This window comes from Balaenoptera ricei, chromosome 17, assembly GCF_028023285.1.
Source record: "Balaenoptera ricei isolate mBalRic1 chromosome 17, mBalRic1.hap2, whole genome shotgun sequence".
NCBI lineage: Eukaryota > Metazoa > Chordata > Mammalia > Artiodactyla > Balaenopteridae > Balaenoptera > Balaenoptera ricei.
The window spans coordinates 70,274,669-70,299,394 of NC_082655.1; the positions used below are offsets into that span (position 1 = coordinate 70,274,669).

The 24,726-nt window shown below is 38.1% G+C and overlaps 1 protein-coding gene across 12 annotated transcripts in view; it reads right to left on the reverse strand.

The window, feature by feature from the left end:
• Positions 1–24,726, reverse strand: part of SGK3 (serum/glucocorticoid regulated kinase family member 3) — a 151,952-nt gene that overhangs the window by 62,792 nt on the left and 64,434 nt on the right. For 3 of the 12 annotated variants that reach the window (XM_059901456.1, XM_059901452.1, XM_059901446.1), the window contains exon 1: positions 1,091–1,208. The exons of 8 other annotated variants lie outside the window; for them this stretch is intronic. The gene's annotated coding sequence lies outside the window, so the exon portion shown is untranslated. Of the gene's footprint in view, positions 1–821; positions 862–1,090; positions 1,209–24,726 lie in introns of those variants that run through there. One more of the 12 variants, XM_059901448.1, reaches the window with a different exon arrangement.

Below are 24,726 nucleotides of genomic sequence, written 5' to 3' on the forward strand. Positions count from 1 at the left end.
TATGATGTTTATTTAGTTTATGTATTTGGGTACTCTGGTTTACCTCATTTTGCAATAATATTACAAGTAAGCACCCATCCAAAATAGTACAACTTATAAGTTCTGTATAAAGTGATATTAACTTCTTTTTAAGCACCAGAGCTTGGTGCTTAAAATGAGGCTACACTCACTGGAAAAGTGCTGCCTTTCTTCATGCCTCTTTCAGAACAACCTTCAAGACTGAGGTTTCTCTATCATTTGAGAGTAGCTTTGATTTGGAGCAAGGTAGATGGATCACGTCTCTAGTACGACAGAAAAGTAATGAGACCTTTTCCAGTGGGACTCAGTCTTTGAAAACTGTTCCAAAGGAATCCCCAAGCAACAGCTCTGCAGAAGGTTTTTCTTTCTGCAGCTTTGAAGATTAATGCTCATCTGACTGCATAATAAAGAAAACAGCCAAAGTTATTGTGGACTATGAGGCAGACACTAAGTAGTAACTCATTTAATCCTCATAAAAATCCTATAAGGCTGCATCTCTTCCTATTCTCATTTTTCATATGCAGAAGCAAAGTCATAGAGAAGTTAAGCAAATTGCCCAAGTTTTCACAATTAATAAGTAGATTCAAAGCCTGCTCGCTTAATCTCCACAATCCACTGCCTGTGTAAACCTTGGTGTCCTTGTTTAAATAACAGTCCCATTACCAGTCGCACTCTTCCTGCAATCTGAATAATAACACGAAGTCAAAATAAAGCCGCATCGTAAGTTCACTACCGAGTTTCTCCTCCAGTCCTGAACCACGAAACAGAAATGTATTTTAAAGAATACAAAGTCTCTGGAGTACCTGAGGTCTCTCGAGATTTGTGTGGTGCGTGGAGGCGGGGTTCGTCCCGGAACTAATGAAGTGAACAAGTGCTGCGAAAGTAGAGCCCGACCCGGTCTCCCTCACTCGGGGGGCTCACGCCACGCGGCCGCCGGCCAGCGCCCTGCGCTCCTACTCCGCGCGGAAGTGGTACCGGGGCCCGTCCGGCCAAACCACACCTGCCTCAGGCGCGCGCCCGCGGGATCCCTCCACCTGGCCCACGCGGCGCAGGGCCCCCTGCCCATACTTACCTTCGGGGACCCACGCCCGGCGTGTGGCGAGCGGGAAGCGCCGCCACAGCTACGCCACACTCCACCGGGTCCCACGCCGCGCCTCACGCCCCCAGCGGCGCCCGCCGCGTTCCCTGCCCGGGCCCGACCTCCGGGCCCCGCCCCTCGCGGCAGGGCCCGCCCCCACCAATCAACGGCGCCGTCTGGGCCGCTGGCCCCGCCTAAAGCGTGGGGGCAGGGCTTTAGCTCACTCAGCTCAGCTCCCGGCTCGCTCCGGGGGCGGTGCTTCCGAGAGGAGCTGTAGGCAGGGTGCCGCCGGGAACGGGCTGGGGGTGTGTGACCCCCTAGGGAGGAAGGGCGGGATGCAAGCAGAGGGAAGGGGTAAAGGGAGAGAGACAGCCTTTGGGGTAAGAGGAAGAAAGGCTTGGGAAGGGGAAGAGAAGCCACTCTCCCCGGGTTCCAGCCAAGGTGTAGGACTGGGTGAGACATCTTAAAATAACAGAGTTCACTTAACTCAGGGCATTGACTAATCTCATTTTATCTTCGGGCAGGGCAGGAGTCACAAACGAATTCTGGGTTCCATGCGTGAGAAGTCACAGGGAATGGGGTTTAGAGGGGCAAAGAAAGGAAGTAATTCCTTTACTGATCTCCACCACACAGCCTCTGTTTTAAAAATTGTGGAAAGGACTCCCAGTAGGAATCCTCACTCCAGACTTAAATAAACGTTAATCATTCCCTCTCCCGTCAAACAGCTCCCCTCAGACAACTTTTCAAGAGAGCTGACCTGAGTTTGGCATTAATGCCCATAGTGTACGACTACAAGGTTTGCGACGGCATGTATGGACAGAGAAGAAAATCAGACTACTGGAAAGGAATTAACTATTAATTTATTTGATTTGGGAAGGTGAAAAACGATTTGAGGAATCAAGTCAATAACTAATTGAATTACGGTGGGGAAAACACAAGACTCACTTTGCCAGCAAGCAGGATTGATACACAGTAACCTTTGCTAGAAGAATTTCAGAAAATAATGCCAGGAGGCCAGCCTAGCTGTGTGGCCTGAAGGAAAGTCACAATAAGGAAGTCCTCAATTTCCTTATCTGTAAAATGAAGAGATTAGGCCAGGTGCCCTCATGATCTCTAAATGCCCTTCCTCACTCCACATCCTGCCAGGTTGAACAATTAAAGGAGGAGGACCACAGGGAAAGCGCTGTCCAGTCAGAAGCCACACAGAGAAATTGGGAATTTTTAGAAAAAGCCTCAGGGATCTCTGGTATCATTTCATTCAAGCTCTCCTCTCTGACTTTTCTATTTGTAATAATAATAACACTCTACTCCTAGCTCAAAACTTCAGGCTCTTCTTCCCACTCAATCCTCACATTTAGTCACTAGGTCTTTGGTTTTCTCCATTACAGGGTCTCTTCAATGACCCTTCTCATTTTCACTGTCATCTCTGTGCAAAGTACAAATTCAAAGAACTCAGAATCTTGCATCTGACCCTTACCTACTTTTTCTACCTAATCTCCAACCACTCTCTGTGTACACATTTGTCTGAAAGACTGTCTCCTCACTGTACAGTATCCACAACATACAGCCAACACTCCTGCCGCTGCCCCTGCAACCTTACAGCCACTGCTTCTCCACTCAGAATACCTCTCCTCAGTCCTAGCTACCTGTCAGGACTATGATAGCTCAGCTCAGGGACCTCTCTATGCAATAAAACTGCTATAATGCTTAGAATCTGTACTGCTCCACTTGGCACTTAGCAAGAACTACCTTGTTTTGTTTTCTCTCTTATTTATCATATTTATCTTCAAAACTAAACCATAAGCTACTCACTGGATGTGCCCAGGTTCCAGCTAATCCAGGAAGAAAAAGCTATTTTCAATATCTCAAAAACCCTAAAAGAAATTATATATTCATCAGCAATTAGGCTATTCATGTTACCCAAAACAGCAAGATTCTCTGTTTTTGTCTGAAATTTTACAACACTGAAGTAACACCAATTACTTCAAGCGAACCAAAGCTTTGATGGATAGTTGTATGTGACTGATTCAAAAAACAGGAAAATAAGTTATCATTAAATAAGACTTGTTTTGAAGACTAAATCTTTGAGATTCATGGAGGTACATAAAAATAAAAAGTAACCTACCCATTCTTTGTCACCCCATTGCCCAAACAGGTGATAAACCCATAGTAAGTGCTTAAAAATATATTCATCAGACTATGGTTATTTTCTGTTTTCCTTAAGTCCCCTCTCTCCCTTGCTGTAATTAAAATACTGGTCTTTTCTTTTTCATGCAAATAAAATTGTTGGAGTTTCCCCTTCTAATTCCAAATAAACTTTCAAGAATAAGATAAACAAGAATCACTCAGTACTTCTTGGAGTTGGACTAGAAAGGTTTTTAGTGTTCCAGAAATAAACCCTCGATTCACAGTAAGTTGCCTGTGTTAGGGGGCCCTACATACTATTAAGATCTTTAGAAAGTAAATTTTCCTTAACTGCAACCTTGCCCAAATGACGCAAGTAGAAGCAGAACCAAGTTTGCAGAATGACTACCAAGTAAGAGTGAACACTGATTTGCAATCTATCAATGGCTCCTTGTGTTTTGAAAACGTCACTGGCATGTTTAAAGGAAGCCCCAGAGCTCTGAGGTCTGGCCCAAACAATCTATAAATCACTAGTCACAGCAAACCTTTCTAATATTCTGGAGATTTAAGAAGTATTAAATAGGCAGACTAAACAACAGTCACACTTCATTTTACAGAGTGGTTGTACCAGAGGCTTTTGGTTAAAGACTCTTGGAACTTTTCCTGTCCTCGAAGTGTGAGGTGACTATTAAGAGTAGAGCCTTGGGGGAACTTCTGAATCCAGCCAAGATGGAGTAACAAGAACCATATTTGCCCTCCCACCTAAACCAACAACAACAAAAAAGAGCCAGACAAAATAAATAAAACAACAGTTTTTAAGATATTAGATGTCAGGCAGTAAAGGAGAGTGATCCCTCAGGGATGGGAAATGAAGAAGGTTTACCCAGCTTATTACCTTCAGAGACATTACAGGCCATGACATAGGAAAGGGGAATCGCAGGAGAGCCCAGCAGATTCCCTGAGCTGAGGAGACGGAGCTGTGAGAACAAGATGGTTGGAGTTCACAGGACAAAGTATGGGAGACATAACAACAGAGAATCCCAGAGATCTGCAAAGGGTCCTCCTCCTCGAGAATTCAACAGAGTTGATCAGTGCATGCATGTGAGGAAACTACCCAAGGCTGAGGAAAGAACAAACCATTGAAAGCATTAGAAGGAACAGTACTGGGCACTCACAGAGGGACAGGAATAGTGGCTGTTCACACCAGGCTGACTAGAAAACCTCCCAATTCAATGAGGAGAGTACTCAGAAAGGTCTTGCCTTAGTACTGGAGAGTAATTAGCCCTAGACTAAATGCTGCTTGGATGCCACCCAAAAAATAAAAGATCTGAAAGGATCAAACTATTTTAAAGCAATTTAACTGCATCTGAAGTTAAAATTCAAACATATTTACAGGAATACAAAAATATTCAGCACCCAACAAGATAAAATTCACCATATCTGCCATTCAATCAAATATTACAAGGCACAGCAAGAGGTGGGAAAATATGACCCATAATGAGGAGAAAAACCAATCACTAAAACTAACCAACAACTGACACAGATGTTAGAACTAGCAGACAAGGACATTAAAAGTTATTATAATGGTAATATACTTAAAAAATTAAGTAGAGGGCTTCCCTCGTGGCGCAGTGGTTGAGAATCTGCCTGCCAGTGCAGGGGACACGGGTTTGGGCCCTGGTCTGGGAGGATCCCGCATGCCGCGGAGCAACTGGGCCTGTGAGCCACAATTGCTGAGCCTGCGCGTCTGGAGCCTGTGCTCCGCAGCGGGAGAGGCCGCGATAGTGAGAGGCCCACGCACCGCGATGAAGAGTGGCCCCCACTTGCCGCAGCTGGAGAAAGCCCTCGCACAGAAACGAAGACCCAACACAGCCATAAATAAATAAATTAATTAAAAAAAAAATTAAGTAGAGACAAGGAAGGTAAAAAACTTCTAAATCCAACTTCTACAGATGAAAATTTCTGAGGTGAATAATACATTGGGTGGGATTAACAGAAGAGTAGACACTGAAAAGGAAAGGACTGGTGAGCTTGAAGACACACAACAGAAACTTTCCAAAATGAACTATACAGAAAAAAAGAAAAGAGAATCAATGTGCCATGGGACAAGTTCAAGCAGCCAAATATACTTGTAATTAGAGTCCCTGAAGGAGAGGGTTGGGGAAGGAGATCAGAAAAGACGTGTGAAGAAATATGACTGGTATTTTTCAAAATTTGATGAAAATTATAAACCCACAAATTTGACAAGCTCAATTAACCCAAACACTAGGAACATGAAGAAAACTATACCAAGACATTTCATAATGAAATTATTAAAAACTTGTCAGTGATAAAGCAAAAATCTTAACAGCAGCCAGAGGAAAAAAGGCAGACTATGTACGGAGGAACAAAGGTAAAAATGACAGCAGATTTCTTGTAAGGAACAGTTCAAGGAAAAGATAGTGGAGCAACATCTTTGAAATACTGAACAACAAAATTGTAAGCCTAGAATTCTATACCCAGCAAAAACATCTTTCAAAACTGAAGGAAATACAAAGATTTTTTTCAGACATATTAAAAAAAAAAAAGCTGAAGAATTCATAACCAGCAGACCCACACTACAAGAAATGTTAAAGCAAGTCCATCAGACAGACGGAAAATGATTCCAGGTTTCTGGAAATATAGATGTGCACTAGGAATGAAGAACACTGGGAATACAGGTTTCCCCTGCTATCCAAAAGTAGAGTCTTCCTATGAAAGCTTTCATAGCCCAAAATGGTGTAAAACAAAGTCAAAACAATATTTAAAAAGAACAACACTGAACGACTTAAACTACCTGATATTATAAAGACATAATAAAGCTATAGTAATCAAGACAATGTGATCATTAGAACACACAAATAGATAACTACAACAGAATAGACAGTGAAATAGAGCCTTGTGACCTTAGAAAGAGAAATTGCCTGAAGTATCACAACCACTCAAAAATAAGAAGACTTAAATCCAGGTCTTCAACTTTAATTCCTGAGCTCTTTTCACTGTCACTGCCTTTCTCATCCAAGCTCACGTCTTCAATTTTCATCTCCATACAGTTGGACACAATACATTTACCTGAAGCATGACCTCTTTCCCGACTCTAGTTCCAAATTTCCAACTACCTGCTAAATATCTCCCCGCCAAAATAAATAAATTCATGGTTTTCCCTTCAAGCATATTCTATTAATATTACCTCCTAATTAGCACCTAATTAGTACCTAATTCTATTAATAGTACCTCCTTTTACCCAGTCACACAAGTTCAAAACCTTGGATTCTTCTTGGACTTCTCCCTAGATCTTCCCTCCCTTTCCCATTTAGGTTCTCAGAGCCTTTGATAATTTTTTTTTCTTTTTTTCTTTGTTTTGGCCACACCATGTGGCTCGTGGGATCTTAGTTCCCCAACCAGGGATCAAACCCGGGACCACAGCTGTGAAAGCACTGAGTCTTAACCACCGGACCACCAAAGAATTCCCGATAATTTTGTTTTCTTAGGCTAGAATAGGCTAACTCCTCATCATTCAGGTCTTAATTAAACAGCTGTCCCTTAGACAGGCCTCTCCTATCTAAAGTAGGCCTTCCTCTGTTATCTCTATCATAGTAACTTGTTCATTTCCTTCATACAGCATTGATCACAGTTTGCTCTTTATTTCACTGTTTACTGTTCCCCTGTTCCTGCCCCATTAGAGTGCAAGGTCTATGAAAGCAAAATAACATATCCATTTGTTCACTATAGCATCCTTAGTGCCTAGAGCATATAATAATGTGGTGCAAATCATTAAGTGAATGAAGAGATTTGTTTCAAGTCTGACTCCACAATCTCTCTGGCATTTGTCCCTCTTCACTCCCACAATTTAGGGACAAGCCATTCTGTTGTGCTAATTTTCTAATGGTCTCCTAGTGTCCTCTCTTGTTCTTTTCCTATTCATGTTGTAAAATGCTGTCTAAGGAGAATTCTAGTCATGTCATTTTCTCTGTTCAAAAATCTATAATAATTTTAATGTAATCTCTGTCAAAACTCCAACAGACTTGTTTTGCAGGAATGGAAAAACCGATCCTCAAATTCATATAGATTTTCAAAGGGCCCTATATAGCCAAAACAATATTGAATAAGAACAAGGTCTCACACTTCCTGATTTCAAAATTTATCACAAAGCTATAATAATCAAAACAGTGTGGTTCTAGCATAAGGATAGATCTATAGACCACTGGGATAGAATTGAGTTAATAAATAGATCTATAGCCCACTAATTTTCAACAAGGGTGCCAAGATCATTCAATGGGAAAAGGATAGTCTCTTCAAATGGTGCTTGGCCAACTGGGTATTCACACGCAAAGGAATGAAACTGGACTCCTACTTCACAACATATACAAAAATTAACTGAAGATGGATCAATGACCTAAAAGAGTTAAAACTATAAAACTCTTAGATGGAAACACAGGATGAATTTTCACAACCTTGGATTTGGCAATGGATTCTTAGATATGACACCAAAAGCAGGAGCAATAAAAGAAAAAATAGATAAATTGGACTTCACCAAAATTAAAAAATTTTGTGAATCAAAGGTCATGATCAGGAAATTAAAATGACAACCTATAGAGTGAGAGAATATAACTGCAAATCATATATCTGATAAGAGTCTAATATCCAGAGTAAAGAACTTGTACAACTCAACAACAGAAAGATAAATAACACAATTAAAAAGTGGGTAAAGGACCTGAATAGACATTTCTCCCAAGAAGATATATAAATGGCCAAAAAGGACATAAAAAGATGTTCAACATCATTAGTCATTAGGGAAATGCAAATCAAAACCACAAAGACATACCACTTCTCATGCACTAGGATAGCAATAATCAAAAAAGTAGAAACTAAGTATTGGTGAGGATGTGGAGAAATTAGAACCCTCATACATTGTTGGTAGGAAAGTAAAATGGTGCAGCTGCTGTGGAAAACAATTTGGCAGTTGTTCAAAAAGTTAAACATAGAATTACCATATGACTCAGCAATTTCACACCTAGATATATACCCCAAAGAACTGAAAACAGGTACCCAAATAAATATTTATACATGTATGTGAATAGCAGCATTATTCACAACAGCCAAAAGATGGAAATAACCAAATGCCCATCAACATAGACAAATTGTGATACAAATACTCAATGGAATACTATTCAGTCATAAAAAGGAATGAAGTGCTGATGCATGCTACAATGTGGATGAACCTCAAAAACACTGTGCTAAGTGAAAGAAGTTAGACATGAGAGTTTACATCCTGAATGAATCCACTTACATGAAATATTCAGAATAGGTAGATTCAAAGAAACAGAAAGCAGATTGGTAGTTGTTAGGGGCTGAGGGGATGAGAGAATGGGCAATAACTGTTCAATGGATATGCGGTTTAATTTGGGGGTGAAAATAATGTTTGGTTTTTTTAAAATTTTTATTGGAGTATAGTTGATTTACAATGTTGTGTTAGTTTCAGGTGTACAGCAAAGTGAATCAGTTATACATATGCATATATCCACTTTTTTTTTTTTAAGATTCTTTTCCCGTATGGGCCATTACAGAGTATTGAGTAGAGTTCCCTGTGCTATACAGCAGGTTCTTATTAGTTATCTATTTTATATATAGTAGTGTGTATATGTCAATCCCAATCTCCCTATTTATCCCTCCCTCCCCTTATGCCCTGGTAACCATAAGTTTGTTTCCTACATCCATGACTCTACTTCTGTTTTGTAAATAAGTTTATTTGTACCCTTTTTTTAAGATTCCACATATAAGTGATATCATATGATATTTGTCTTTCTCTGTCTGACTTCACTCAGTGTGACAATCTCTAGGTCCATCCGTGTTGTTGCAAATGGCATTTTTCGTTCTTTTTTATGGCTGAGTAATATTCCATTGTATATATGTACCACATCTTCTTTATCCATTCCTCTCTTGATGGACATTTACTTTGCTTCAATGTCCTGGCTATTGTAAATAGTGCTGCAATGAACACCGAAGTGCATGTATCTTTTCAAATTATGGTTTTCTCTGAGTGTATGCCCAGGAGTGGGATTGCTGGGTCATATGGTAGTTCTGTTTTTAGTTTTTTAAGGACTGAGGATGACAATTATGTTTGAAACTAGACAGAAGTAGCGGTTGCACAACACTGTTATCAATAAATATACTAAATATCACTGAATTGTGCACTTTAAAATGGTTAACTTTATGTTATATGAATTTCACCTTAATTTTTAAAAAAACACCTTAACAATGATGACTGAATAAGATCTTATCAGCCTAGACTCCTAGATCCTCTATATTCTGACCATCATATGACCTTATTTCCCCTTCATGTACCCAGTGCTCCAAGCAAAATGAGCCCTTTCCTTTACATGCAACACAGACTTCATTTCTCTGCATATATAAGTCCAACTGATCTTTCAAGGCATTATTCAACTATAAGTTCCTTTAAGATTTTCTCATTCTTTTTGTGGGGATACTCTCTTTCCTGTAAGTTTTTATGAGCATTTTATCTGCACCTCTTGTTTTCTAACTCAGAGTATTTATTTATATCTATATATCCTCTATTAGCCAGTAATTTCCAGCAAGATCCACATGTGATTCATCCTCTTATTCCCAGGCTCCTTAGGATACTCTTACACAAAGCAGACACCTAAAAAGTTACTGAAGGAAAAAGATGAATAGAAAATGAATTTCTGCATATGAATCCTCTTGGCTTTCATTATAGGACTAGAGATATATTTTTCTGTGAATATATTTGACTCTAGAATGTCTAAAACACTTTGAAGGGCTTCCCTGGTGGCGCAGTGGTTGAGAATCTGCCTGCTAATGCAGGGGACACGGGTTCGAGCCCTGGTCTGGGAAGATCCCACATGCCACGGAGCAGCTGGGCCCGTGAGCCACAACTACTGAGCCTGCGCGTCTGGAGTCTGTGCCCCGCGACGGGAGGGGCCGCGATAGTGAAAGGCCCGCGCACCGCGATGAAGAGCGGTCCCTGCACCGCAATGAAGAGTGGCCCCCACTTGCCTCAACTAGAGAAAGCCCTCGCATGAACCGAAGACCCAACACAGCCAAAAATAAAATAAAATAAATAAATAAAGTAGCTATAAAAAAAAAAAAAAAGAAAAGTGCTTTTAAAACACTTTGAAAATCACATGGGGTAATATTACAATTTCCTGATGAAATGGTTATAAAAATATTTCTGAACACTAATATAACTAGAATTATTTGTATCCTTGACAATAATTGCTAATGTTAACAGTACAAGTCATAATAAAAATAGCTAACAGTTCTATAGCACATATGTGCCACACTCTCCAAGCACTTTATATATACTGATCCTCACAATAAGCCTATCAGCTATATAAAATTATCACCCCATTTTACAGGTGAAGAAACACCTACAAAGTCAAAAAACATGTCCAGATGTCACTTAGCTAGTAATTGGTAGGCTTGGGATTAGAACCCAGGTACTTTGGTTCCAGAGTCTATGCTCTTAACCACTATGCTCTATCACCTCTCTACAATAAGTTTTATTGTGCATAATAAAATGTCTTTGAAAGGTCAATGAGTGTCCAAGAAAACATTTCCTAATATTCCAGAGCAGATTAATGTGAAACTTTCACTGTTTTCCCAGACTTTGTGTTTGAAATTTTGAGATGACTAATAACTTTTAGAAATAAACTTGATTTCACTGAACTGAAAGTATATTGACTAAGAAACAAAGTTGAAGCAGGAACACAATGTAACACAATTAAAGATATAATAATGAATGAACTATAATAAAGGAACACAATGGAAGTATAAGTACAACAATGGGACTGTAGACCTGAAATATAAAGTAGCCTGAAAATTTCATAAAGAAAGTCTTCTGATAATATAATTTTTAAAATGTGAATTTCTGTATCTCAAATTCCAATATAATTCTTATGTAAAACAGTGCTTATGTATCTTTTTGCTTAAAGCATGTTGGTTTACATACATATTAATGTTATAGTGAAGGGACCTAACTCTATAAAAGAGAATTAGTAGCCTATGATGTAATTATAGTCAAGTCTCACATAGCAGTGGACCAAAGAAAATAAAATTTGATATACAACAGTCAGAGGTTGTTCATCTTAGAGAGGAAATGTAATCTTTGAATTTGACATCCAATTAAATCATTTTCTCAACCCTCAAAAGTCTTTTCTATTAATCTTGTATGCAGAAAATCATCTTATTAATGATGTACTGAGTAATTTTATTTGACACTGGAATTTGGAATAGGCCTTTGGGTTTAAATTTGTCTGAAATGATTTATATGATATGGTCAGTAACTTTTAATCCACGATTAATTACACATATTTCATTTAAAATGCTGCCTAATTCAGAATCCATTAATTGACACAGAGATTACAAGGACATTTTTATGCATTCCTTTGTATGCTAAGGGGGGAAATTATTTTCCACCTTATTTTCATGATTCAATAGACTATGTCATAAATAGGTAAAGTTTTTTTGTTTTTTTCCAGTATGGATCCCAGAGTTCAGCACTAACAGCTTCATTCATATGAATTTACCTTCTAAGATTTTATTGTAAGTGCACCTTTTACCTAATTAAAACACTTGCAAGCTCTCTTCCTTTGTAATTTTTCTCTATTCATACCAAATTTACATCACAATAACATATCTTTTAATAATAGAGTAACAGAAACATTAAAAAGGTGATGCAACATCCCAAGTCATTTATAGACAATAAGGAAAAAAGGGAAGAAGAGAAAGACGACTATTCCTGATCCTAACTCCTTGGTCTGATATCATGATTTATAAATTACTAATTATTGATTTAGCTAATATCTGCATTAATTGAAGACTAACATTTTATTTGGCAAAGAGTATAATAAAAATTTAATTTAATTTAGTAAGTACTGATTACCTAAGATGCACACTGCTCTCCATTGGGCCCTATGTATAGTACATTAAGTGTATAAAATTTAAAAAACTTTTAATCCCACCATCTATTGTTGATAGAACAAGAAATGTTATTAAATATATAAGTTATAGAGTGACCAATGGAGTACTTACAAACGGTCACCTTACTACAGTGATGGGAGGAGGGCATGCTGAGTGAGCTCAAGTCTCATGTATCATATGTAATTGTAGTTCAAAGATAATGTTCAAAGTTGACAAAAATCAAGAAAGGTATACGTTCATTATTTAGAGATATGCAGGGAAATATAATAGCAAGTAAAAGCAGAGAAGATTTAAAATGGCTCCTTCTCAAAATTAACCAAAGAGACCTAACTAAGCTGATTAGAGGAATTACTTCAAGTGACTTCAAAACAAAGCACATTTCTAGTAGGATAAGCCCTGAGGATAAAAGAAACAAACAAACAAAAATCTTAAACTCTATTCAAGTAATCATATTGGTGGGATAAATAAAATGAGTAATTATCTTCGTGTCTTTAAGAACCAAGAATTTTGTTGTGGGAGAAAAGAGGTATAGATGGTTTTTTTAAAAAAACCAAAAAACCTATAGTACTGAATTTCAGTTGGAAGTAACATTATATTTTGTATTTTACCTGTAATATATACATATGTTTGTATCAATATTACCCAGCTCTGGCACAGAAAAGGCCAAAGACTATATACGTGTTTGCTTTCTTCATTGTATTTTATTGTGTATATACAATCTAATTAATTTAGCTAGTTTCCCATTGATCAATGTATAGCATTTTCAATTCCTCTGCTATTCCAATGTTGTTGTCAACATCCTTACATATCCATTACCATTGGCAAAAAAAAAAAAAATTTTTTTAGATACATGCATATATTTCATGTCTAAGGAAACAGTCCTATTAATGATGTAAGAAATACCCATACATTAAAAATTTAACCAGTCCATGATGATTTAGTTTTAAACTGAATGGTATACGCCAGGAGTGTCCAAAGTATAGTCTATGGACCCCTGGAAGGTGCTAAGATCCTTTCAAGGGGTCTGTGAGGTCAAGCTATCTTCATAATAACACTAAGATGTTATTTGCCTTTTTCACTGTGTTGGCATTTGCACTGATGGTGCAAAAGCAGTATAGTAGCTAGAACTGCTGATGCCCCTGCATGAATCAAGGCAGTCACACTGCTGTACTAGCATGCACTGCGTTCTCTACTGTCATTCACTTGCAGTTTGAAAAGAGAAAGAAGCCAAGTTCATTTAAGGATGTCCTTGACAGCGCAGTAAAAATTATTAATTTTATTAAATCTCAACCTTTGAGTACATTTCCCTGTGACAAAATGGGAAGTATGCATAAAAGCACTCTGCTGTACACCAAAGTCTAATGATGGTCTGGAGGGAAAGCCAGTCCCTGCATGATTGTTGGAGTTCAAAAAGCTGAACTAGCTGCTTTTACATAGAACACCGTTTTTACTCAAAAGGACAACTGACAAACGATAATATTTGCCAAACTTGGGTACTTGGCAGACATTTTCTTGGAAATGAACAAAGTAAGCCTATCACATCAAGGAAAACAACTCAATGTATTCGTTGGCAATGATAAAAATTCAAGCTCTCAAATAAAACTTAGAGTTTTGGAAAATTTGTTTCTGCCACTATGAGCTTGACTGCTTCTCTCCTCTGAAAGGCTTTTCTGATGCACTCGGTTGGTGACACTAACAAATATGATTTTAAAACTATTGTTAAAATGAAATGTGTCAACATTTGGAAGATCTGCATAAATCAATCAGTAAACCATATTTTCCAAATGACTAATGCATGAAGTTACAAAACCACGCATGCATCAAAGATCTATTCAAAATGTAAGAGAACTGTAGTGGGTGGAATGGTGGCCCCCAAAAGGATCACGAGATGAGATCATCCGGATCATCCACGTGAGCCCTAAATCCCATGGCAACTGTCCTTAAAAGAGACAGAAGAGAAGACACTGAGACACACGGAGGAGAAGGTCCTGTGAAGACGGAGGCAGACGAACACCAGAGGTAAGGAACGACTGTCCCCTAGAGTCCTTGGAGGGAGAATAGCCCTGTTGATACCTTGATTTCAGACTCCTAGCTTGCAAACTGTGAGATATTAAATTTCTGTTGTTTTAAGCCACCCAGTTTGTGTTAATTTGTTACAGCAGCCCTAGGAAATGAATACAATGACCATTGGATTTTAATGTAACTGAGTACAGGTTTATTGACATGAATTCAGAGCCCACACTACAGCTAATCTTGAAGAAACTACCACTTGCCAACTCTTGGTATAGTATCAAAGAAGAATCTCCACATTTTTCTGAAAAGTCTACTAAAATATCCCTGCTTTTTCTCACTACATATTTTTGTGAGGCCTGATTTTTACACATAACTTCAATCAAAACAACATATTGTAACAGTTTGAATGAGGAAGCAGGTATAAGGGTCCAGCTGTCTCCTATCAAGTCAGATACTAAAAAGATTTGAAATGTGTAAAATGATGCTAATCTAATTTTTTTAGTTTTGGGAAAAACTTATTTTTCATTAAAAATATGTGTTTAATATGTAATGGGAATATCTTTAAAATTTTTTTTAAATTTCTCAGTTTTAACTTCTTATATAGTAGATATTGATAACCCACATAAATACTAACTCCTTGGGCTCCTCAATAATTTTTAAGAGTGTAAGTGGTTCTGAGACCTTCCTGTGAAAACCACTGGTTTATACAATCAGCAAAAGAGGACAAACTAGGGGCCTGAGTAGTCAGAGAGGTATCAAGTATGTAAGATTTTGGCTATTTTGAACTACATATTGGATTTTCAGGGGCAGGAGGAAGGCTGAGAAAGGTCCTTTTGTCGAAAGAACCCTGTGAGTACGTAATGCACCTAGAAACAGGTCTATGCATGATAAGGCCAGGGGATAGTGGGCCATCAATAAATATGTAATTTTACATATCCAGATTAGTATTATCTTTTTTTAAAAAATTAATTTATTTTATTTTTGGGTCTTCATTGCTGTGCACAGGCTTTCTCTAGTTGCAGCGAGCAGGGGCTACTCTTCGTTGTGGTGGCTTCTCTTGTTATGGAGCACAGGCTCTAGGCACTCGGGCTTCAGTAGTTGTGGCACGTGGGCTCAGTAGTTGTGGCTCACGGGCTCTAGAGCGCAGGCTCAGTAGCTGTGGCGCGCAGGCTCAGTAGCTGTGGCGCATGGGCTTAGTTGCTCCGTGGCATGTGGGATCTTCCCGGACCAGGGCTCGAACCCGTGTCCCCTGCATTGGCAGGCGTATTCTTAACCACTGAGCCACCAGGGAAGCCCGAGTATTATCATTTTAAAACAGTAGATGCATGACTCTGTATAAGAACTCTTCATTTACCTTTGGAAATATGTAACTTGAAAAGATGTTTGGTTTTGTAAATGTGGGTGACATGCTAGTCTCCTTATTCCTTATGCTCCAAGTAGATGGAGTGAGTCCTTTTAAATACTGAACTAGCCAACCGCAGTCCTCCCCGAGTCTCCCTACGTTCACTCCACCTGAACCCTCACACAGCTACTTTTTGCTTGGTGTATTAGTCAGCTAGGGCTGCCATAACAAAGTACCACAGATGGGGTGGCTTAAACAACAGAGATTTATTTTCTCACAATTCTGGAGGCTAGAAGTCCAAGATCAAGGTGTCTGCAGGTTTGGTGGCTTCTGAGGCCTCTCTCCATGGCTTGCAGACAGATATCTTCTCCCCGTGTCTTCACATAGTCCTCGCTCTGTGTGTGTCTGTGTCCTAATTTCTTCTTCTTATAAGGACACCAGCCATATTGGGTTAGGGCCCACCCTAATGATCTCATTTAGCCTTAATTACCTCTTTAAAAATAGCCTATCTTCAAATACACTCACGTTCTGAGGTCCTGGGGGTTAGGACTTCAACATATGAATTGGGCGGGATACATGTCAGTCCACAAAACTTGGCTAACTCCTACTCACCCTTTGGGAATCAGCCTGAATCATACTTCCTCAGAGAAGCTGTCCTTGACTCTGGACTTATGTTAGGGCCCTTGTTACACTTAAATAGCATCCAATACTTACCCTACATATCATTTATCACACAAATGTAATTAAACACACGGTATAATTGTTTTATTACTGTCTCTCCTGCCAAACTCTAAGCACTGCAGGGCAGGGACTGTGTGTGCCTGACATCCCAGGGTTGCTCAGGGAGTGAGTCAGGGAATGCTGTGTGTCACAGCATGAAGCATTTCATCAGTGAAAGCTCCAGGTCTACAAGGCTGCCTGGGAAGCATTCTGAGTACTGAGGCAGCTGCCATCCATAATGTACCAGCAAATCAGTCATCTTGGTGGTAAAGTCTCGCTGGCTTTTAATCCCACTGGAGCGCTAGGGTAAGGGGCTACAGACTTAACTCTAGCTCTGGCTCAGTCATTAACTAGCAATATAAAATATGAGGCAATGTTCCTTCACTTTGCTTTATCTCTCATTCCTCATCTGTAAATGCAGAAATTATCTAAAGTCAAAACCTGTCACAATTTACACAGAAAACCCATGATCACTGAATATTCCAAAGATACAAACCACCTCTGCCCCATGCTACAGGGGGCCCTGTCTGCTTTTGATGGGAAGGTCAACCCCAACTTTTAACAGCCAATTCTACTGAAGCTCTGGGAGACCCATCTCCAGGCTTCTGAAGTTTTCTCTCACGCTAATCAAACAAAGCTTTAAAGAGTCACTACCACTTTGCAAAGCTTCAGGGCCTCCAAGGAGTCGGAGAAGTTCAGGGGGTTGTAAGGGCATTTGAAGTCTAGGGCCACAATTAATAACATTCTTGCAACTTGGTTAGGAATTTAGAAGTGATATCTACGACTTCTAGGGGAAAACGCATTTGAATTCAAAAAACCAGAATACAAATGAATGGCCAGAATAGTTCTGGAGTATGGACAAGGGGTAGGATCACATTCTTTCCTTTTATTTTATTTTGAAGTCAGGAAAGTATGTAATGTGCGGAAAAGAAAAGTCTCAGCAATTTATAGTCTTTAGCTGTCCTCTCCTACACATTGCCTAACCATGTATCTTGACTACCCATGTGACTCACGTGGGGATAAGAACACCACAGAGGAGGTTGTGTCACGTGAAGTCACATGTGGAAATGTATTAAGTGCAGAGGTGAAGAGCGAAGGGCTCCACAGAACCTACAGAATTCTGGCTTCTGCCTCTTAGGAACTATGTAACCTTGGGCGGGGATTAATTTCTTTGTGCCTCAGTTTCCTCATCTGTAAAATGGAGATAATAACAGTAGCTATCTCTTGTGGTTGTTGTGATAAGTTTGTAAGATACTTAGTGCTTGGAACAAAGGAAGCATTGAGTAAGCATTAGCTATTTCCTTTAATGCTTTGTAATTCTCAGAGCTTTTCCACATTCGACCACCTCAGAAACCTGTGATTTCCCGCTCTCCTCAACCCTCTCACCCTTCTTTCTTCTCTCCCTCCCTCAGCACTGTCCCAGTCTCACTGAAAACAGAGAGAACACCAGACTTTACCTCTTTCAACACCTCTATGTCCCTGAACCGCTGTAGTAGGAGCACCTGGGGTTTCTTCCCCAGGCCCTGCAGCAGCGTCCCCTTATCTTTCTAGAAAAAGCTACTTGTGTTTCTCTAAAAACCAAATGCTGCACACCTTCTCTGCCTAAAATGTTCCCCCCTCTCCTCCCCACCCCCTGGGGAGTTGGAGTTGGGGTAACTCCTACTCCTTCTCTGGATTCATTACACCGTCTCCGTGACAACTTTCTGACCACCTTCTGCAAATTGGGGAGTGTCCCCTTTTGTGTTCCCATAGCCCTTTACATTTACATCCTAAAAGATCACATTATATTACAATTCTCTCTTTGCATGTCTATTTTTTTACAACCTCAGAAACTAGCACAGAGCTGAGCCATGCAGAGTAACCAATTGCTCCTGTTTGCCTGGGACTGTCCTGGTTTTAACATTGAAAGTCCTGCATCCCAGGAAACCCTGCAGTCCCAGGTGGTCACCCTACTTCACACTCACCAAGTTTTACTGAATTAACACAGCCCATACTTGCTGTCTTCTCTTCCTCTTCCGCTGTTCACTCTCCCACCCAGTGTCATCAGCTTCCACCCTCCACCTCCCCAAACTGCTTTGATACGTAGCACAGTACTCTCCTCATGGCCAAATCTACTAACACTTTATAGTCCCTCGTGGACTGACCTCTCAATAAATAAGATTTAATAACCAGAGATTATTCATATGGTATACCTGTTTTTTCTTATAGGAAAGCAAGCCGGTATTAAAATATCCACATTTACAATGGAATACTACTCAGCCATAAAAAATAATGAAATAATGCCACTTGCAGCAACATGGATGGACTTAGAGATTATCATACTAAGTGAAGTAAATCAGAAAAAGAAAGACAAATACCATATAATATAACTTATATGTGGAATCTAAAATATGACACAAATGAACTTATCTACGAAACAGAAACAGACTCACAGATATAGAAAACAAACTTATGGTTACCAAAAGGGAAGGGGGGCAGGGATAAATTAGGAGTTTGGGATTATCAGATACAAACTAATATATATAAAATAAACAACAAGGACCTATTGAATAGAACAGGGAACTCTATTCAGTATCTTGTAATAAACTATAATGAAAAAGAATATATATGTAGGTATAACTGAATCACTTTGCTGTACACAAGAAACTAACACAACATTGTAAATCAACTATACTTCAGTTAAAAAATAGTAATAATAAAGTAAAAAATAAAATATCCACATTTATTGTTTGAGTATACGCGGAGTCAAGGCACCATCTTATATGTTGTTTACATAGTTCTAAATGTCATGCCATACTTATGATTATATAAAAATAATCACACACAAAAAAGATCAATGATTGTTAAATGTTTTCTAAATAAGAAGTTTCCAGAAGTCATGACTCATGGAATTAAAAAAATTTTTTTGAAGTAATAAGAAAAGCAGTTCTCGTTTTTCATGAAATCCAAACAAGAAAACAGGATGGTATTTTAGGAAGTTCATAATTAATGATTTTTCTTTTTCTTTTAAGCTCTGAAAATATAAGTATAAAAATGACCTATAAAAATGAATAAGTAAAGAAGTACTTAAATTTATTGAGTATTTATTTTTAATCAAACAGTAAGATTTTTTAAATATCTTAATAGTGGAAGCTTTCCCTCACCCATTCTTAAGACTAAATGTGAACCAACCCTTATCAAAGAAAGATGCCTGGGATTTGCCTATGTGCATATTCCTCTCTCCCACTGAACTCTACCTACTTCTGTGAGGGCAAGATTGGATCTTGTTTCTTACTGCATCTCTAGCTCTTAAATAAACAGGTGGCTGGCCCAAGCAAGGGCAAAAGTAAATGTCTTAAGTAGGGAGGTAGGGAGGAAGGGAAGAAATCTAAAAGAAGGTGAATTTTAGACAGTTGTAAAACAAGGACTTTTCTTTTCAGAAGAGAGGGCATTACATCAGAAATGCACAAAATTTCATTTGTAAAACATTCCCAGATATATACAAAGGAAAGCACTGGCAATAAACACTAATTGTAAAGTTGACCATTATGATAGCTATTACTGATTCATCTTTTCTTGAATTTGTATAATTTCCAATATCACAGTGAAAAATTATTTCAGCATCTTATAGTTCACCTTACTTCCAAACAGTAGAAGATGTATTGGGAATCAAAACAGGCTGAATGAATAGAAAATTCCTTTTTTTGTCCAAAATCAAGAAGTCTGAAGGCAATTTTTTCACTTTCCATATTCAGACATTTACACATACACACACACACCAAAAACTACTTCCAGGCAGTGGCTGATATTCAGTTATTCAGTTGACATACACCAGTACAGTCATCCTGTTTTGTACATATTCAATAAAAGTTAGCCATTATTATTAATATTATACTCTGACTTCTGAAATTGACTATCTATATTTTTATCTTATATTTATATATCTATATCTCCATTTCTATGTATAAGCATATCTAAATAATCTGGAATGCCTCACTTCCTGACCTTTCTGAATAAATCAATTATCTATAAATAATTTCAAAAGCAAACAATTTTCCTAGAAAAATGCTAAAATTGATACAAAATTATCAAACCACTGATTTGAAATAAATTATCTCAATCTCAAATCCTCCTTAAATTCAAAGAAAAGCAAATGGATTTTTCCTGAAATTCAGAGATTAAGCAATTTGCCTTGCAATTCCACTTTTACTCATGTGCAATAAGGAACATGTATAAGAAGTCAGTGTTTGTACTAGCCAAAAAACTAGCAATGACCCAAAAGTCCATCAAGAGAAGAATAGATAACTAAATTGTGGAACAGTCATATAATGAGATATTATACAGAAGTGAAAATTAATGAACTACATCTGCATACATCAACATGGGTGAATGTCATCAATTTAACTTTTACTATGTTAAAAGTAAGTATCAGGAGAAATTATTCCATTTGTATAAGTTTCAAAAATGAAAAAAATTCAACGATTAGGGAAAAATACAAATGTTGCAAAAACTAGTTTTATAAAAAGTCAAGGGAATAATAAATACAAAGTTTTGTCATGGTTACTTGTGGGGTGGAGGGAGGTGAACTGAATTGGGGAAGGGCGCATGGAGAATCTAATGTATTGCTAATATTCTGTTTCTTAAACTGGGTGATAGATACATGAGTATTTGTTTGGTTGTTATTTTCTATACTATGTACATATGCTATGAGTTGTCTCTTATATGTGTTTAAAAATATGTTAAAAAAAGGAATGAACAGTTTATAAAAAATATTTTAATCAATGCAAAGCTAAGTCTACTATATCCCTAGAATATTAAATCTTTTATTTTTTTTAATAAAAAAAGCATACATGGAGATTTTTAGTTTAATAAAAAATGGATCTATAAAGCTATATAGTATTTACCTTCAAAATTTAGAGTAAGTCTTCCAAATGCAAGGAACAGCCCAGTAATAAAAATAATTTTTCTAACAGATGAAACAAATCAAATTTTGCTAATTTAGTTATATGGTGACCAAAGGTAACTAATTTCAGAAAGTATATTAAAAAATAATATTCTGAATAATACAAAATGGATCTATCCCTTACTCCATATTTTCTTCACCATTCTCTCATATGAGCGTTCATGCAACTATAATAACTAGGGAGAGTATCACTGGAAATAATTAATAGCAAAGTCAGAAGTCCCTAATGGCCAACTCTGACATGATGGGTTTCAAATTGATGAGTCTACCATCTTTGTAAAAGTAACCCAGACAAACTGATGACAATAGTATGGAGGCAGTTTTCACAATTAAAATTAATGAGCGTGCTCCTTCTACTTGTCAGAGTAGAGAGTTTATTGACCTTAAAATCAGTGGTGTTAGAGGAAAATGCAAGTCAGGGCAGGGCTGGACTGACCCTACAGGTCCCTAGCGTGAGTGGGCATTAAGTCAGGTCCAGGAGGATCGTGATTCTCGTGATGCCAGTAACAGTCTGGACAAAACATGCCCCACAGGCAGGATGAGTCCAGCATATTTATAGTACAGTAACAATAAAAAGGAAGAATCTATCAAGGCTTGACATATTTATAAATTTTCCTTGGTAATACCCAAAGCCTGAGTAGCTTGGCAACTAAATTATTCCCAAAATTTGTAGTTCCCTCCAGCAGCTCACCATTGTTTTTATAGGTTGCTAATTCAGCACAGACAGGATCAACTCTTTAGAAAGCTCTGAGCATAAATAAATACTACTTTAGTGGCAGTGTTTTTCTGAATTTACCAAAGCTATCTCCAAATTAAATCTCCTAAGACTTAGTAAAAGAAAGGATCTGTATTATATAACTTCCAACTGGTAGTTTTGACTCAGCAGAACATCCTGAGTAAGTAGGATGAAAGTAGGAGGAAAAGGCACTGTGCTAGATGCTTTACATACCTCAACAGAATGAGCTACCATTGATGGAGGCAAGCCCCGTGCTAAGGACTTCACACATGCATTCTCTCATGGAATCCCTATAAGGAAACCTTATGAACTCCATTTTACAGATGGGGAAAATGAAACATTAAGTAATTTGTTCAAATTCACGTAGCAATTGGTAGTGCTGGCACTCAAGTCCAACAATTATGCTTGTGTTCTACCTGCCATGTTATGCTGTAAAACACACTGCATTAATTTTTGATAAAGACTGAGCATATCAAACAGATATTTAAAAAACTGAATTGCTAAGTGGCTAAAAGTTCAAAAGATAAGAGGCTTTTTAGCTTTATCCTAAAACAGCACACATGTCAAAGAATTTTAAAATAACACATAATACCATTCTTCCATAACATGGCACCATACTGGATCTCAGTCTTCCCCAGCTCTCTTTCCAGTCTAGACCTGGACTTTCTAAAACAGGCATTCTGTACCCTTTACTCAAAAAAACTGTATGGCTGTTTAAACTACTTGAAGATAGTCTTTTATTTGTAAGCAATTAGTCTGTAAGAAATTTTACTGAAGTCACTGAGATGGAAAAACCATGGTCATATGCTCAAAAAGAAAAGGAACATTAAAATGAGGTTAGGGAATAAAACAGTCTATTTTAAAAGTAAACTTCACACATTAATATCATGAAAACTAACAACTTTCACAAAGATTCCGCATGCTTCGTATTATGAATCATCTCCTAATGTCATACTCTGGATATCTGAATTGGCCGTGAGAGACCAACAAAGACTGGCGTGTTAAAATCTAAATTTTCTTATTTTTTTGAAATAGGAAACTATAAAGGTAATCTAAAAATCTATATAGGATTCTTTCTATGCTCTCTGGAAAACAGCATGCCAATGAATACTTACACAAAGATTTCATCTTCATAAACACACTAACATTGATTAATTAGGTCTCAACATCCCCATGTTGGAGAAACATCAGCATATCCCCTCCATTTTTAATGATGTATACAGAGGAACTTGTGAACTGAAAAGTTCAGGAAATAATTTCTTGTTTTAAAATGTTGGTATAAAGATGTTTCACCTCTTCCTCTCAGAAGTCACCTCAAAACAGGGAAAACACAAAACACAACAAAAACGCCATCCTACATGAAGCAGAAAGCCTGTGGATGAGTGGGAAATGGGTGCAGTGGCAGAAGGTGAAACCTGAGAGCCTGAGAGGGGACACTAGGTAGGAGCCAGCTGACCTAACCTTTAGGTCCCGAGAAGAGGCTCAGGCTTTGGGGCAACAGGCAGGAGATGAGAGGCTTCTTATCTGGGAAAACTGTATGGTCCTGAGAAAAGAGGGGCTGCTGATGAAATGTGTGATGGTCGCTACCTTTAACAAGTTCTACCAAGATACACAGAACTTTTATTCTGTTTTTAATATATTCTTTTAGTGTCTTACTCTTAAATAATTATCAGGCACTTAAGGAAACCTCTAACATAAAGGAACGTTAAAAAAAATTAAAAACTAGACTACATTAAAAACAGAAAGCTAGGAGTAGACAAAAGGTTTTCATCTACCAAAAAAAACAAACAAAAAACACTTCATAGAGACAGAAGATATTATATGAATGAAAGATTTTTTTAAATAAAATAATCTTAAAAAGCACAATTAGAGAATAATAAAGAGCTCTTGGAAAGTGATAATGACAGCAAAAACAAAAAATTCAATGGAAAGGTTGGAAGAAAGTTGAGGGATTCTTATGGAAAGTAAAACAAAAATACCAAGAGATGGACAACAGGAAAACAGGTAATAAATTTAGAGACCAATCCAAAAGATCATAACCAATCAAAGATCTACAAAGAGAAAACAGTGATAATGACATTAGCGAAGAATTTTTCTTCTGAGACATGAACAACACAAATTCCAGATTTAAAAGGTACATTGAAAAAAAATAAAATAAAAAATAAATAAAAGGTACATTGAGGGGGGACTTCCCTGGCAGTCCAGTGGTTAAGACTCTGCACTTCCATTGCAGGGGGTGCAGGGTCGATCCCTGGTAGGGGAACTAGGATCCCACAGGCCACAGGGCATGGCCAAAAAAAAAAGGTACATTGAGTACCTAGCACAATGGCTGAAGAGAGGTACCTCCTAAGGCAGATCATTGTAAAATTTCATTACAGAAGGTACCAAAAGATCTTAAGAGCTTCCAGAAAGGAAGAAGAAGATCACATACAAAAGTTCAGGAATACGAATGGCATGGCTTCTTAACACCAACCGTGGAAACTAGAAGACAGTGGAGCAATGCGTTTAAAAGTCTGAGGGAAAACAATTTTCAACCAGAGTTCTATAGCCCGCCAAACTATCACTCAATTGTGAAGGGAGAATACAGGCATTTTCAGATGATTTCATGTACTCTTTTTCAGCAAGCTATTGGACTATGTGCTCTACCAAAATAACAGAATAAACCAAAAAAGAGGCAGCAAGGGATCCAGCCCAGGTAAGAGAGGCAAAGAGAATTCCCAGAATGACAGCTGTGCGGTAGCAGTCCAGATGGGAACTGGAGTACAGAGGACTCC